Source organism: Bos mutus, chromosome 28 (assembly GCF_027580195.1).
Source record: "Bos mutus isolate GX-2022 chromosome 28, NWIPB_WYAK_1.1, whole genome shotgun sequence".
NCBI lineage: Eukaryota > Metazoa > Chordata > Mammalia > Artiodactyla > Bovidae > Bos > Bos mutus.
In genome coordinates, this window is record NC_091644.1 from 44,389,914 (window position 1) to 44,399,795 (window position 9,882).

The window sequence follows — 9,882 nt, forward strand, 5'->3', positions numbered from 1 at the left end:
AAGAGCTATTTGCAATAAAGAACTGATATAGTTATCAAAAGACTGTTAGAATGAACTTTCTTCTTATACCATCTCAACTTTATCTTTTCCTTTGATCAATAGCTCTAGCAAATAGTTTGAGGAAATCTACATTCTTAAAATTCTTTGTCATTTAAACACCACGTGGAATAGAAGATGGTTGGTAGTTATGAAGGAACTAGAAGAATGCAAAGGACAGCACTCACTTCTGACACTTGCTAATCGAATAAGAAATCAGAGAGGCTCATTAAAGCAGACCAGAATGGTCTGGTGCAAAGTGTCAGTAGTGTTCAAGCTGAGAAGCTGTGCTCTAGAGAAGAATCATTTATCTCATGAAGACTTTTGTGGTGGTGTGATAGTGATATGTGTTGGGGTGTGTACTGGGGCCTGTGTGCTGGGGGCAGGAGATTCAATTGCTCTGTATACGTACTTCAGTTTTCCAGGTTTTAGCTCCTTATCTTTACCCCTTCCTCCTATGACACCTGATGCTCTCACACCACAAGCCGCTTCAGGATTCTGCCTGTCTTGTTCATTATTCTTCATGTTCCTGACTATAGGCACCTTGTTGTATCCCCCGCCTCTGGGTTATAGTCCTCTGTCACCTTTGCAGCTTCTCAAATTTTATATACATTCGTGTTTCTTCCCCCTGTAATCGGTAGGGATTCTCAGTTTCAAAATGGAGAAAACAAGAAAAACAGTCTGTTTATAAACCGAAGACAAAGAATACATTTGTTTTTTGCACTTAGTATCTATTGCTTATTGATACTTAAGCATCATTATCATGATAGTGATAAAGAGTACAGATGATATGTAACTGCCTCAATTGTGTTAGAGTAAATTTTCTAGGCATTAGGAAACAATATTCACTGTTAAAATCCTTTTAAATTTTATTTTAGAGCTATGAGTGGAAAACCAACTGTTCAAGAGGAAGAAATTGTAGAATTGGTTGAAAAAATTGCTGCTGTTGAGGAAGAGCTAAATAGGGTAAGCATTCAAAACTGTATTGACTGTCATGTAAAAAGCAAACATTAAAAGGCAATTTCAGAATGTGAGAGACCTGATATTTTTCTTTTTTTTTCTTGCTGACCTCTAAACTAAAATTAAGTTGTATCACAGTTTTTTTTTAATTATCCTTAATGATAATGAAGAAGTGAGTCTTTTTTGAAGAAGTTATTCTATTTGATACATACTAATGCAGCATTTTAAGAAATCAACTAAATTGTGTAGTTTAATATGAAAGCTGTATAGTGAATGCTGAGACATTTTCATCAACATGTTTATCAGGTGAGGAAAGACAGATGTTGGGAGAAACCAGATGTTAAATAACTAAGGTTGAAGACCTGACCCTTCATTGCCACCCTCACACTGGCAGTGTTGAAAGGAATCTGAAGAATTAACACCGTTTCATTAGACCTGTTATTTGTTTTTGTTTGGTTGGCCGTGCCCCACGATTTGCGGAATCTTAATTCCCTGACCAGGGATCAAACCTGTGCCCATAGCACTGGACACGCAGAGTCCTAACGACTGGACCACCAGTATTAGGAGTAGTTATAGGAAGATACCGGTTACCATATGAAGTGCTCTAACCTACCTGGTAACTTGTTACAACTTTTATATGGAAATAATTTGTTTGGTTCTTTTAGTATTATGAACTAGTCAGGTGTGTCAACAACCAGTTCAGCATTTTTAAATTCTAAAACAAAAGTGTTTCATGTGTTATATGTAGGTTACAGAATTGTTTATGGATAGTAAAAATGAACTTAACCAGTTCAAATCTGACCTGCAAAATAAGACACAGGAACTTGAAACCACTCAAAGGCATTTGCAGGAAATGAAATTACAGCTTGTTGAAGAAGAATATATCACCTTGGCTTTGGAAAGTACTGAGGAGAGACTTCATGATGCTGCCAACAGGGTTTGTCTTTTGCTTTTATTTGTAGTCACGTTAAAGTTAAAGAATGGCTAGAAGTATTGACAAAGGAGGCAAGAATATACAATGGAGAAAAGACAATCTCTTTAACAAATGGTGCTAGGAAAACTGCTCAACCACTTGTAAAAGAATGAAACTAGAACACTTTCTAACACCATACGCAAAAATAAACTCAAAATGGATTAAAGATCTAAACGTAAGACCAGAAACTATAAAACTCCTAGAGGAGAACATAGGCAAAACACTGACATACATCACAACAGGATCCTCTATGACCCACCTCCCAGAATACTGAAAATAAAAGCAAAAATATACAAATGGGACCTAATTAAAATTAAAAGCTTCTGCACAACAAAGGAAACTCTAAGCAAGGTGAAAAGACAGCCTTCAGAATGGGAGAATATAATAGCAAATGAAGCAACTGACAAAGAATTAATCTCAAAAATATAGAAGCAATTCCTGCTGCTCAATTCCAGGAAAATAAATGACCCAGTCAAAAAATGGGCCAAAGAACTAAACAGACATTTCTCCAAAAAGACATACAGATGGCTAACAAACACATGAAAAGATGCTCAACATCAGTCATTATCAGAGAAATGCAAATCAAAACCACAGTGAGGTACCATTTCACGCCAGTCAGAATGGCTGCTATTCAAAAGTCTAAGCAATAAATGCTGGAGAGGGTGTGGAGAAAAGAGAAGCCTCTTACACTGTTGGTGGGAATGCAAACTAGTACAGCCACTATGGAGAACAGTGTGGAGATTCCTTAAAAAACTGGAAATAGAAATGCCATATGACTCAGCAATCCCACTGCTGGGCATACAAACCGAGAAAACCAGAATTGAAAGAGACACGCATACCCCAATGTTCATTGCAGCACTGTTTATAATAGTCAGGACATGGAAGCAACCTAGATGTCCATCAGCAGACAAATGGATAAGAAAGCTGTGGTACATATACACAATGGAGTATTATTCAGCTATTTAAAAGAATGCATTTGAATCAGTTCTAATGAGGTAGATCAAACAGGAGCCTATTATACAGAGCAAAATAAGTCAGAAAGAAAAACACCAATATAGTATACTGATGCATATATATGGAATTTAGAAAGATGGTAATGACAACCCTGTATGCGAGACAGCAAAAGAGGCACAGATGTAGAGAACAGTTTTATGGACTCTGTGGGAGAGGGTGAGGGTGGGATGATTTGGGAGAATGGCATTGAAACATGTATAATATCATATGTGAAATGAATCGCCAGTCCAGGCTCAAAGCATGATACAGGATGCTCGGGGCTGGTGCACTGGGATGACCCAGAGGGATAGTATGGGGAGGGAGGTGGGAGGGGGGTTCAGGATGGGAAATATGTGTACACCCGTGGCAGATTCATGTTGATGTATGGCAAAAACAATACAATATTGTAAAGTAATTAGCCTCCAATTAAAATAAATAAATTTATATTTTAAAAAATTGTCAAATTTAGAATGACACCACTTTATTTACAATCTTCATTTTTAAATTTGTATTTTATTTTTTAAAATAGTTTCAGAGATACACTGAAGTTGCAAGTCACTATGACAGACTATTCTTTTTCTGCATCGGTTGCAAATAAATTGTCAACATTATGCCTGATTGTTCCTGAATACTTTAGTGTGTATTTCCTACAATATAGCAGACACTTAATCATAATACAACCAGCAATATCATGAAATTGACACTGATATATTAGTGTCATCTAATCCTCAGATCCCGTTGTTTTGATGGTTGTTCCAATAACATCCCTTATGACATCTTTGTCTTCCTTTTCTTGGTCACATGCTTCTTTTTGATTTATATTATCATTTGTGCACAAATGTCTTATCTTTCAATTTAACTATAAATTCCTTCAGTTCAGCTCAGTTCAGTTCAGTCGCTCAGTCATGTTCGACTCTTTGTGACCCCACGGACCACAGCATGCCAGACCTCCCTGCCATCACCAACTCCTGGAGTTTACCCAAACTCATGTCCATTGAGTTGATGATGCCATCCAACCATCTCATCCTCTGTCGTCCCCTTCTCCTCCTGCCTTCAATCTTTCCCAGCATCAGGGTCTTTTCCAATGAGTCAGCTCTTCACATCAGGTGGCCAAAGTATTGGAGTTTCAGCTTCAACATCAGTCCTTCCAATGAACACTCAGGACTGATATCCTTTAGGATGGACTGATTGGATCTCCTTGCAGTCCAAGGGACTCTCGAGTCTTCTCCAACACCACAGTTTAAAAGCATCAATTCTTTGGCGCTCAGCTTTCTTTATAGTCCAACTCTCACATCCATCCGTGACTACTGGAAAAACCATAGCGTTGACTAGACGGACCTTTGTTGGCAAAGTAATGTCTCTGCTTTTTAATTATTTTAATAATTAAAATGACATATTTTAATATGTTGGTCACAACTTTCCTTCCAAGGAGCAAGCGTCTTTTAATTTCATGGCTACAGTCATCATCTTCAGTGATTTTGGAGCCCCAAAAAATAAACTCAGCCACTGTTTCCCCATAAATTCCTTACTAGTAGGATTTTCATATTCCATGCTTAGCATGATAGTTTATGTATAATATAATAATTACTGGTTAATTAAAGAACTATCTGAGAGTTGTACTATTTTTTGCTCTTGGTGTGGTTTTATCAATGAAAGAGATGAAAATGATAAATGTCACTATTTCAAATACTGTACTTTTTGGAAAGATCAGTGTAAAAAGTAATGTTGCTTTCTTAAATGTAATTTCAGCAATATGTGTTCAAAGATTCAGAACTGATAACTACCTGAATAGAAGTTAATCATTACTATCCCAGAAATAGTTCATTGGATTTTTGTGTGATTTTTTTCAAACAATATTTTAAATTTAGTAAGTGACGTTTTGTCTTAGGCAGCCTCGGTATGTTCATTTCCTTCTTGTTAATGCAGTTTCAGAGGTTTTTGCCTCAGAAGCTGTTGGAGCTGCTGGAGGAAGTTTTCCCTTTCCCCAGGTCGCCTTGACCTTTGAATGCCCAGTGGATTGATGGGATGTGTGACCTTTCTCGTCCCAGTTCATTGATCCCAAGGTGAACCCAAGACTTGGATCCAGTTGCAGTTTATGTATTTTATGTGCAATGCAGAACACAGTTCTCCATGTTTTTCAGTTGTTAAAGCCTCTGTGTTTACCTGTGACTCACAGAAATGAGGTGGCAGCCATGTGACCACGCGTCTGTGTGGACCTCTGGGGCCCTTCCCATGTCCCTCCCCCTCCAGCCTTTACAGCTGGAGCGGAGCTGCATTAAATAGGCTGAAGTTGTGTTTCTGCCTGAGATGAGGTGACTTTCCTGAACCAACCCTCCTCTCCTGCCCTTACACACAAGGCACAGCAGAGGGTGTGGTTCCAGCCAGTGAAACCAGTATGTGTGCCAGTCCCCAGGGGATGGGCTCCAGCTGCTCTTCTCATTCATCATGTATTATAAGGGCAGCACCCTAACCCAGTGGACTGCAGCGGACATTCCATGTCTCCTCTGCGCTACTGAAGGTGTGGGGGGAGCAAGTGGACAGGCTAGGCAAGGCCAGCTCAGTGACACGTCCTGGCCCTTTGCAGTGTGCCCCCTACCCCCGCCTTTCCTGGAGCATGCCCAGCCCATCACAGCTGTATCACCACCACTTCCTCTTTATCTAAAAAATCCTGTACTCAGCCGTAAAAAAGAACAGATAGCACACAAATTATGTACTTTTGAAAATACTACTGTTGTACAGTTGAAATAAACCCAGGCTTTCAGAAATTTATCTGTTATAAAATGTCAAGGCAAGTGTCTATTATATGATTATAAATTAATATTGTTAGTCTTTACCTGTTACAAAATAAACATATAGATTTTAAAGTGTCTTTTTCCAGTTATATTTCTTTTTACTAAGAATTATTGTGTGAAAATGTCATCTTAACGATGTCCAGCATCAGAGTAGAATGAGATGATCTGTTTCTTTCCCCTTCGATATATAATCAATAAAACATCCATAACTCAACAAAGATGCCTCTGCTCAGCACATCAGGTCTCTGGAGAGTTCCTTGGATCTGTGCATCTGAAGGCAGGTGGGCAGGACACTTAGAGAAAGCGGAGCCTGAGACAGTGAAGGTGGTGCCTGTGACCCTGGACTGGCTGCGGTCTCAGCCTGCATCCCCAGGGAGCCTGCCAGCACTGGTCAGGCAGCTTGTATAGGACCCCAGTCTCCTGACCACTGAAACGCCTAGGCCATGGGAGCTGGGCATCAGGGACTCCAGCCACCTGCCTCCTCATCCACCAGGATTGTGTTTGTGGACCCCACACCCTGGACACGCAGGAGGCCCTGGATGTGGTGGAAGTGACCCACGTCCCAGTAACACCAGCAGCAGTAACCCAGGTCACCTGCAGCACCCGCAGAGGCCATGCAGGTGGAGACACACAAGTGTATGCCACAGCTCCACCTACTGGAAGCAGAAGAAAGCGCTCTAATTCAGTTCAGTTCAGTTCAGTCGCTCAGTCCTGTCCGACTGTCTGCGACCCCATGAATTGCAGCACACCAGGCTTCCCTGTCCATCACCATCTCCTGGAGTTCACTCAAACTCACCTCCATCGAGTCAGTGATGCCATCCAGCCATCTCATCCTCTGTCGTCCCCTACTCCTCCTGCCCCCTATTCCTCCCAACATCAGAGTCTTTTCCAATGAGTCAACTCTTCGCATGAGGTGGCCAAACTATTGGAGTTTCAGCTTTAGCATCAGTCCTTCCAAAGAACACCCAGGACTGATCTCCTTTAGAATGGACTGGTTGGATTTCCTTGAAGTCCAAGGGACTCTCAAGAGTCTTCTCCAACACCACAGTTCAAACGCATCAATTCTTCGGCGCTCAGCTTTCTTCACAGTTCAACTCTCACATCCATACATGACCACTGGAAAAACCATAGCCTTAACTAGACAGACCTTTGTTGCCAAAGTAATATCTCTGCTTTTCAATATGCTGTCTAGGTTGGTCATAACTTTCCTTCCAAGGAGTAAGTGTCTTTTAATTTCATGGCTGCAGTCACCATCTGCAGTGATTTTGGAGCCCCCCAAAATAAAGTCTGACACTGTTTCCACTGTTTCCCCATCTATTTCCTATGAAGTGATGGGACCAGATGCCATGATCTTCATTTTCTGAATGTTGAGCTTCAAGCCAACTTTTTCACTCTCCTCTTTCACTTTCATCAAGAGGCTTTTTAGTTCCTCTTCATTTTCTGCCATAAATATGGTGTCATCTACATATCCGAGGTTATTGATATTTCTCCCGGCAATCTTGATTCCAGCTTGTGCTTCTTCCAGCCCAGCGTTTCTCATGATGTACTCTACATATAAGTTAAATAAGCAGGGTGACAATATACAGCCTTGACGTACTCCTTTTCCTATTTGGAACCAGTCTGTTGTTCCATGTCCAGTTCTACCTGTTGCTTTCTGATCTGCATACAGGTTTCTCAAGAGGCAGGTCAGGTGGTCTGGTATTCCCATCTCTTTCAGAATTTTCCACAGTTTGTTGTGATCCACACAGCCAAAGGCTTTGGCATAGTCAGTAAAGCAGAAATTTTTTTTTTTTTTTTTTTTCTGGAACTCTCTTTCTTTTTCCATGATCAAGCAGATGTTGGCAATTTGATCTCTGGTTCCTCTGCCTTTTCTCAATCCAGCTTGAACATCTGGAAGTTCACAGTTCATGTATTGCTGAAGCCTGGCTTGGAGAATTTTGAGCATTACTTTACTAGCATGTGAGATGAGTGCAATTGTGCAGTAGTTTGAGCATTCTTTGGCATTGCCTTTCTTTGGGATTGGAATGAAAACTGACCTTTTCCAGTCCTGTGGCCACTGCTGAGTTTTCCAGATTTGCTGCCATATTGAGTGCAGCACTTTCATGGCATCATCTTTCAGGATTTGAAATAGCTCAACTGGAATTCCATCACCTCCACTAGCTTTATTCATAGTGGTGCTTTGTAAGGCCCACTTGACTTCACATTCCAGGATGTCTGGCTCTAGGTGAGTGATCACACCGTCATGATTATCTTGGTCACGAAGATCTTTTTTGTACAGTTCTTCTGTGTATTCTTGCCACCTCTTCTTAATATCTTCTGCTTCTCTTAGGTCCATACCATTTCTGTCCTTTATTGTGCCCATATTTGCGGAAATGTTCCCTTGGTATCTCTAATTTTTTTGAAGAGATGTCTGGTCTTTCCCGGAGAAGGCAATGGCACCCTACTCCAGTAATCTTGCCTGGAAAACCCCAGATGGTCAACACTGAAGTCAGACTGATTATATTCCTTGCAGCCAAAGATAGAGAAGCTCTATACAGTCAGTAAAAACAAGACCAGGAGCTGACTGTGGCTGGACGGAGGAGCCTGGTAGGTGGTAGTCCATGGGGTCGCTAGAGTCGGACAGGACTGAGCGACTTCACTTGCACTTTTCACTTTCATGCATTGGAGAAGGAAATGGCAACCCACTCCAGTGTTCTTGCCTGGAGAATCCCAGGGACGGGGGAGCCTGGTGGGCTGCCATCTATGGGGTCACACAGAGTCGGACACGACTGAAGCGACTTAGCAGCAGCAGCAGCAGCAGCAGCTAGTCTTTCCCATTCTGTTGTTTTCCTCTATTTCTTTACATTGATCGCTGACAAAGGCTTTCTTAGCTCTCCTTGCTATTCTTTGGAACTCTGCATTCAGATGCTTATATCTTTCATTTTCTCCTTTGTTTTTCTCTTCTCTTCTTTTCACAGCTATTTGTAAGGCCTCCCCAGACAGCCATTTTGCTTTTTTGCATTTCTTTTCCATGGGGATGGTCTTTTTTTTTTTTTTTTTACTTTTTTAAAAATTTTATTTTATTTTTAAACTTTACATAATTGTATTAGTTTTGCCAAAATGGGGATGGTCTTGATCCCTGTCTCCTGTACAATGTCACCAACCTCCGTCCATAGTTCATCAGGCACTCTGTCAGATCTAGGCCCTTAAATCTATTTCTCACTTCCACTGTATAATCATAAGGGATTTGATTTAGGTCATACCTAAATGGTCTAGCAGTTTTCCCTACTTTCTTCAATTTAAGTCTGAATTTGGCAATAAGGAGTTCATGATCTGAGCCACAGTCAGCTCCTGGTCTTGTTTTTACTGACTGTATAGAGCTTCTCCATCTTTGGCTGCAAGGAATATAATCAGTCTGACTTCAGTGTTGACCATCTGGTGATGTCCATGTGTAGAGTCTTCTCTTGTGTTGTTGGAAGAGGGTGTTTGCTATGACCAATGGGTTCTCTTGGCAAAACTCTATTAGCCTTTGCCCTGCTTCATTCTGTACTCCAATGCCAAATTTGCCTGTTACCCCAGGTGTTTCTTGACTTCCTACTTTTGCATTCCAGTCCCATATAATGAAAAGGACATCTTTTCTGGGTGGTAGTTCTAAAAGATCTTGTGGGTCTTCATAGAACCGTTCAACTTCAGCTTCTTCAGTGTTACTCATTGGGGCATAGGCTTGGATTACCATGATACTGAATGGTTTGCCTTGGAAACAAACAGAAATCATTCTGTCATTTTTGAGATTGCATCCAAGTACTGCATTTCAGACTCTTTTGTTGACCATGATGGCTACTCCATTTCTTCTAAGGGATTCCTGCCCACAGTAGTAGATATAATGGTCATCTGAGTTAAACTTACCCGTTCCAGTCCATTTTAGTTTGCTGATTCCTAGAATGTCAACATTCACACTTGACATCTCCTGTTTGACCACTTCCAATTTGCCTAGATTCACGGACCTAACATTCCAGGTTCCTATGCAATATTGCTCTTTATAGCATTGGACCTTGCTTCTATCACCAGTCATCCACAGCTGGGTATTGTGTTTGCTTTGGCTCCATCCCTTCATTCTTTCTGGAGTTATTTCTCCACTGATCTCCTGTA